The following is a 7,786-nucleotide window of genomic DNA, read 5'->3' as shown; positions in this document are numbered from 1 at the left end:
TGTATACATACATATTTATGTATGCATATATATATATATAGTATATATATTTATATATATATATATATATATATATATATATATATATATATATATATATATATATATATATATAAAATTTCCCTTTATCTAATGAAACCTCTTGGAACGGCCGCGTAAGATCCCCAGGTAGTGAGGCATTTCAATGCAAACGTGGTGGGGTGGATGACTGTGTCTGGGCTTGGAAGCACACGCCCCTTGGTTAATAGCCTTTTACAGTCTAAGGTTGTTTTTGGAAGAAATTCGTTATCACCGACCGTCTGCTTTACCGTCTCTGATTAAGGGATACTATCTCCCTCTCTCTCTCTCTCTCTCTCTCTCTCTCTCTCTCTCTCGTCTCTCTCTCTCTCTCGTATTTGTTTGTGTGCAATTGTCTATTAAACTTTATAGTACTGTCAGTAATTGTTTAAATACACTCTTTCTCTCTTTAGTGCTCGTTTATAAAAGGTGTGCAACTGTTTATTAACGTACTGCCAGTAATTGTATAAATAACTCTCTCTCTCTCTCTCTCTCTCTCTCTCTCTCTCTCTCTCTCTCTCTCTCTCTCTCTCTCTCTCTCTCTCTCTCTCTCCAGTGCACGTTTATAAAAGGTGTGCAACTGTTTATTAACGTACTGCCCAGTAATTGTATAAATAACTCTCTCTCTCTCTCTCTCTCTCTCCTCTCTCTCTCTCTCTCTCTCTCTCCTCTCTCTCCTCTCTCTCTCTCTCTCTCTCTCTCTAGTGTTTGTTATATAAGGTGTGCAACTGTATTAAAGTACTGTCAGTAATTGTATGAATAACTTCTCTCTCTCTCTCTCTCTCTCTCTCTCTCTCTCTCTCTCTCTCTCTCTCTCTCTCTCTCTCTCTCTCTCCTCATGGCTGAATCATAAGCCTCAGGAGGATGTGGTGCATTATAACTCATGATCGTATTCAAATAACAACCGGATCAAGTCAGTGAAGACTTTGTTGCGTCACCTTCAGTGCATCTTCGTTGTCCTTTTGAATTCAAATGAAATTTTATTGTGTGGAAATATGTTTTTTTTTATCCACAACATTTAAAGATAATTATAGTTGGAAAAACTTTATATCCACAGTAGTTGAAAAACATTAAATACAATTTAATATTTATCGAAAATACAATATTATTTATATAATTAAATCTACTGACAGTGGACAAAATTCTAACATTGTTTTGCATAAAATTTCACAAAGTTATTTTTAAATCTAATATTTTTTGTATCATATTAACGAAAAAGCCTAAGTTCTGATATAAAATTTTTATTCTCTCAATTTAATTCAGATCAGACTAAGCTATAATTGGACTCGTTAATTTTAAGCAGAGTAATGGCAGGTTCAAGCAGAATGTAATCAGCAACTGTCCTATGGTCCCCATATAATAGAAACAGTATCATTTATCGTTCATTGGAAAGACATATAGACATTCATATATGATATGCTATTGTGACGAGAACTGCTGGAAATTTAGCTGGTTCGAAGGTCAAGAACGCGAGTATCTTTCCAAATAATATATATATATATATATATATATATATATATATATATATATATATATATATATATATATATATATATATATATATATATATATATATATGCGTAAAAATCACAGGAAAACGTGATGCTCAGATGCAGAAGAACCACAGGGAAAAAGGAAAATACGAAATATACGATTAAGTGAGGACTTAATCGTATATTCCGTATTGTCATTTTTCCTGTGGTTCTTCTGCATATATATATATATTATATATATATATATATATATATATATATATATATATATATATATATATATATATATATATATATATATATATATTATATATATATATTATGTATATGTATATATATGTACAGTATATAAGTATGTATATATATATATATATATATATATATATATATATATATATATATATATATATATATATATATATATATATATATATATATATATATATGCGTGTGTGTGTGTGCGCATTTGTACGTGCGTACGCGCTCGTGCGCGTATGTTAATTCACACAGGCATTTAAAAACATGAAAGAGTTAAAGCGTATTCATTTCTAACGAGTATTTATCTTTTTCTCCCCACAGGCTTGACGACATCACTGAAGTCTGGATTCCGTCAGGATGACATCTTTTTCACCTTCAGAGACGTCGCCGCCCGCAAGAGAGCGACAGCCGTTTCGGACGGACATCAGGTCCTCCTGTCCGCCGCTTTCCCGTCTCACACAAACCGATTTTCCATCGTCCTGGATAGGGCTAATGGAAGGGGTAGGTCTATTTTCCACTTTTTATTATTATTATTAATATTATTATTATTATTATTATTATTATTATTATTATTATTATTATTATTATTATTATTATTGTTGTTGTTGTTGTTGTTATTACTCCGTCCCCACCGAGAGGTCGCACTGACCCGAAAGATCATAATCCATCTATATATATATATATATATATATATATATATATATATATATATATATATATATATATATATATATATATATATATATATATATATATATACATACATATATATAAGTGAAAATGCAAATTGGCAGGGTCAAAGTTTAAGGGGGGGGGGGGGGGGGGGCGAATTTTCAAGGTTACCTAATTTCACTAGGCATAACTCTCGAACGAGTGCAAATGGACTTTAAAATGACACCATAACCTTTGACCTCCTGTGACCTCGAAAGTTCAAATTCAACATCACCTGATTCATAGCAATGATAGTGTTTTCGTGAAGGTTCACGTGCGGGTGACAGGGTTTATCGTATCTGACGCCGTTTGTTATTTTTATTATTTTTGTTGATAGTGGTAGCAGTAGTAGTACAAAAAATGCTTCATGGTAACGTGGAACTGGTGGAGAAAGCAAATGCCCAATTGTGTTCTTGTTTGTTGTTAAAGATATCAGAAATAAACAATACAGATTGTAGCTTGTGTTCTTGTTTGCTGTTAAAGATATCAGAAATAAAAACAATACAGCTTGTAGCTTGTGTTCTTGTTTGCTGTTAAAGATATCAGAAATAAAAACAATACAGCTTGTAGCTTTGTGTTCTTGTTTGCTGTTAAAGATATCAGAAATAAACACAATACAGCTTGTAGCTTGTGTTGTTGTTTGCTGTTAAAGATATCAGAAATAAACACAGTACAGATTATAGGTTGTGTTCTTGTTTGCTGTTAAAGATATCAGAAATAAAAACAATACAGCTTGTTGCTTGTGTTCTTATTTGCTATTAAAGATATCAGAAATAAACACAATACAGCTTGTACCTTGTGTTGTTGTTTGCTGTTAAAAATATCAGAAATAAACACAATACAGATTATAGCTTGTGTTCTTGTTTGCTGTTAAAGATATCAGAATTAAACAGCACAGATTGTAGCTTGTGTTCTTATTTGCTGTTAAAGATATAAATAAACACAATACAGCTTGTAGCTGTCGAGAGCCTGACCTGTCATTGGTTTCAGCAAGCAGAATATCTCACTTTTAATTGTAAAAGGACAAATTATCTTTGATTTTAGACCCAGGTATTTTAGTTATTCGTAATACGTAGATACCCACATTAAACAATCATAAAATCTCATTAGCATGTAAAGCTAGCCTCGTCAACTTACAATGCTGGCTCAATTTATTTTTAAAGCTAGGCTCTACAGAATAGGCAACCCGTATGCCTAAAAATGAGAAAAGAAATATATATAAACTAGTGTTGACCAAGAATGACCGGATCAGTTTTATACGTCCGGTTCCTTGAGATGATTTCCTATCTTTGTTCATCTTTATTTGGTTTCAGTTATTCCTAAACTAAAGAAATTTATGAGAATTGGGTTTCATGGCCACCGGCCTTTAATTAAAAAAGTATATTTATATTTAATTATAACAATTTTAGGAAAACGATAGCATTTGCATCACATTTCACCGCTCCTTCGTAGGTTAAGACTCTTGGAATGTAATCCCAAATAATATCAATTTCAAAGTTCATGTAAAGTAATGAGTTACGTGAAGCTAATGATTCTGGATAGAGATAGCAAGAAAGGATCAAAATCATAGCAAAATGTGTCGTTTGATGAATGAAATTAATGAAAGAAAATACGAAGAAAATAAGTAACAGACATTCTGGAATTATTACCTATATTCATAATTTTAGCCATATTTACTGTCTTGGTAATCTGTTCAATGTGGTTCTTTACCTTTCATTTATTAGAAAAGTTTATGCAGTGTATCTTACATTGCTCTGATTTTAAATTCAATGCCTAAACTCATTCAAATTTGATCTATCAAGAACCAGAATAACATATCTCGTAACAAGAGACGAAAGTATAATAAATGTAACATCGAGGGTTTTAATACATTCAACAGGGCTTTTGCCTTTTGGTATGTATGGTAAGAATATGTATTGATCTTTGATAGGCTTAGTGCTCAAGGATCGGAATCTTTATGATAGGTAGTTTATACTATAAAATAAATCATTTGATAAAATAAAAAGTTTTTTAAAGTTCAACTTTTGTTAGAGTTTTTTACTTTTTTCTAAAATAACGAAAGCCCATTTCCACCTCATAAGATTTTTTTTTTTTTCAATGCTGCCATAAGCTACTAAGAAGCCAGGTGAATTCTAAGTTTAAGCAATCATCATTTTAAAGTGCGTTTGTGATAAAATAAAAAGTTTTTTTAAAGTTCAACTTTTGTTAGAGTTTTTTATTCTTTTTTTTCTAAAATAACGAAAGCCCATTTCCTCCTCATAAGATTTTTTCAATGCTGCCATAAGCTACTTAAAGAAGCCAGGTGACTTCTAAGTTTAAGCAATCATTTTAAAGTGCGTTTGTGACTAGACGTATGAGAACAATTTCTCACCTCGATGAGACTTGAAACATCAACTTGCCTAAAATAACCTTCTTATGAGCATTTAAAAGCCGAGTACATGTTTTCGGCGTAGCCCGATAAGCTGTCACACGGATGAGGGTGAAGATTTATGACCAAGATAAATAGTATTAGGAACGTCCTATCACCGTCAACTCCTTGCCAAGTGTTAATGACAAGGTTTTCAAGTTGTTGCGTCTATATCAGTGTATAGCAACGGGTACTTCTCCGAATACATATGGCTGGCGTTGTTTGTTAATATTAATTTAGACTTAAGAAAAAAAGAAAAAAATACCATATCAAAATTAAGTGTTCGAATATATAAAAATAGGTTAAAAGTGTGTCAAATATCCATTCATTTTTTTTGTGTCATTGCTTAGTCTTCACTCTGAATTATGTCCAATTTAGTATATAAATGCTATTTAAGTGTATTAATGTTGGTACATTCAGTTAGGACAATGTTTGTTGATATTAATTTAGCCTTAAGAAAAACAGAAAAAAATACCATATCAAAATTAAGTGTTCGAATATATAAAAATAGGTTATAAAGTGTGTCAAATATCCATTAATTTTTTGTCATTGCTCAGTCTCCACTCTGAATTATGTCCAATTTAGTATATAAATGCTATTTAAGTGTATTAATGTTGGTACATTCAGTTAGGACAATGTTTGTTGATATTAATTTAGACTTAAGAAAAAAAGAAAAAATACCATATCAAAATTAAGTGTTTGAATATATAAAAATTGGTTACAAACTGTGTCAAATATCCATTCATTTTTTTGTGTCATTGCATCAGTATTCACTCTGAATTAGGTCCAATTTAGTACATTAATGTTATGTAAGTGTATTAATGTTGGTACATTCAGTTAGGACAATGTTTGTTGATATTAATTTAGACTTAAGAAAAACAGAAAAAAATACCATATCAAAATTAAGTGTTCGAATATATAAAAATTGGTTACAAACTGTGTCAAATATCCATTATTTTTTGTGTCATTGCATCAGTCTTTACTCTGAATTAGGTCCAATTTAGTATATAAATGCTATTTAAGTGTATTAATGTTGGTACATTCAGTTAGGACAATGTTTGTTGATATTAATTTAAGACTTAAATCAAAAGAAAAAAAATACCATATCAAAATTAAGTGTTCGAATATATAAAAATTGGTTACAAACTGTGTCAAATATCCATTATTCTTTGTGTCATTGCATCAGTCTTTACTCTGAATTAGGTCCAATTTAGTATATAAATGCTATTTAAGTGTATTAATGTTGGTACATTCAGTTAGGACAATGTTTGTTGATATTAATTTAAGACTTAAATCAAAAGAAAAAAAAATACCATATCAAAATTAAGTGTTCGAATATATAAAAATTGGTTACAAACTGTGTCAAATATCCATTCATTTTTTTTTTTTTTGTCATTGCATCAGTCTTTACTCTGAATTAGGTCCAATTTAGTATATAAATGTTATTTAAGTGTATTAATGTTAGTACATTCAGTTAGGACAAAGCCTGGGATAGTGAAACTATGGGATGTTCAAAGGAAAATAGGTAGGATTTTCATCTTCTGATAGCTTCCTACTGATTGATTGATTGAATATGAGTTATCTGGCAGCCTGACATCTAAGGTCATTGACGCCGTGATAGCTTCTTACCGGAGCCATTTCTTCCATATGGGTTGTTGCTTAAGTTGTTTGTTCAACACGTGATTAAATATAAAAAAAAGCTTGGTTAGACGTATTGGTGCTAACTTTTTAACGTAAAAGAAGAGAAAGCTTAACGTGATTAATTATAAAAAAAAAAAGCTTGGTTAGACGTATTGATGCTAACTTTTTAATGTAAAAGAAGAGAAAGCTTAACGTGATTAATTATAAAAAAAGCTTGGTTAGACGTATTGATGCTAACTTTTTAACGTAAAAGAAGAGTAAGCTTAACGTGATTAATTATAAAAAAAAGCTTGGTTAGACGTATTGATGCTAACTTTTTAATGTAAAAGAAGAGAAAGCCTAATTATTTTATTCATTTGTTATCTTTATTTTATGTGGAAAAGCAGGGTGAAAACTTTTGATGAAAAAGCAATTAATCATTTTCTTAAATAAGGGTTATATTACTTTAAACCCCACTTTTAGTAACAAAATAAAAATTATTGTAATTGAAGAATTTATGGTAGCTTTAATTTAAGATGAAATAATTTTCTTCATGTAAAGTGAAATCACCATTAGAAATCCCTTTAAGAAAATTATGATAGTGAGAATTATATGACTCAGTTTTGTAGATACGTTGTTTTTTTTCTTGTTTACTTTATTTGTTTTTAGACATGAAATTTATTATGGCATGTTAGTGTCGGTATTCATTTTATGTTTAGACCCTTTCATTGTCACGTAGGCCTAAATGTCTTATCCTATTTTTTTCTTTCTATGATTTTTCATAGAAAAAAAATATTGATTTTCAGTAGCTTTGATAGGATATATTTATTTACAGTGAAATTACTGCAATATTCGATAATTTAGTGGCCAAGAAATTCTGCCAAAAAGATTCCTTGTATGACATAGCTCGTTTATTGTAAAGCTGAATATTTTAGTCGAAATGCGTACATACAAGAGGAATTTTTTTTCATTTCAGAATATATATACACATATAGTATATGTATATATATATATATATATATATTATATATAATATATATATATATATATATATATTATATATATATATATATATATATATATATATATATATATATGCATATAGTCTATATTTGTACAGTATTTATATGCATACATTTATTTAAATAATTGTATATGTATACACACAGAAAAGGCACATAATGATATGATTTTCTTCATATAAGAAAGCTGACCACTTTAAATCGTATACATTACATCA

The 7,786-nt window shown here is 29.8% G+C and overlaps 1 protein-coding gene across 5 annotated transcripts in view; it reads left to right on the top strand.

Annotated features, from left to right (window-relative positions):
- The window catches only part of Tsp (Thrombospondin), a 166,260-nt gene that overhangs the window by 40,087 nt on the left and 118,387 nt on the right, over positions 1 to 7,786 (top strand). For all 5 annotated transcript variants that reach the window (XM_068350754.1, XM_068350753.1, XM_068350758.1 and 2 more), the window contains exon 2: positions 2,130 to 2,309. The gene's annotated coding sequence lies outside the window, so the exon portion shown is untranslated. The remainder of the gene's footprint in view (positions 1 to 2,129; positions 2,310 to 7,786) is intronic.

Source organism: Palaemon carinicauda, chromosome 27 (assembly GCF_036898095.1).
Source record: "Palaemon carinicauda isolate YSFRI2023 chromosome 27, ASM3689809v2, whole genome shotgun sequence".
NCBI lineage: Eukaryota > Metazoa > Arthropoda > Malacostraca > Decapoda > Palaemonidae > Palaemon > Palaemon carinicauda.
The sequence above is the reverse complement of the archived record's forward strand: the minus strand, read 5'-3'. Positions and strand labels throughout refer to the sequence as shown.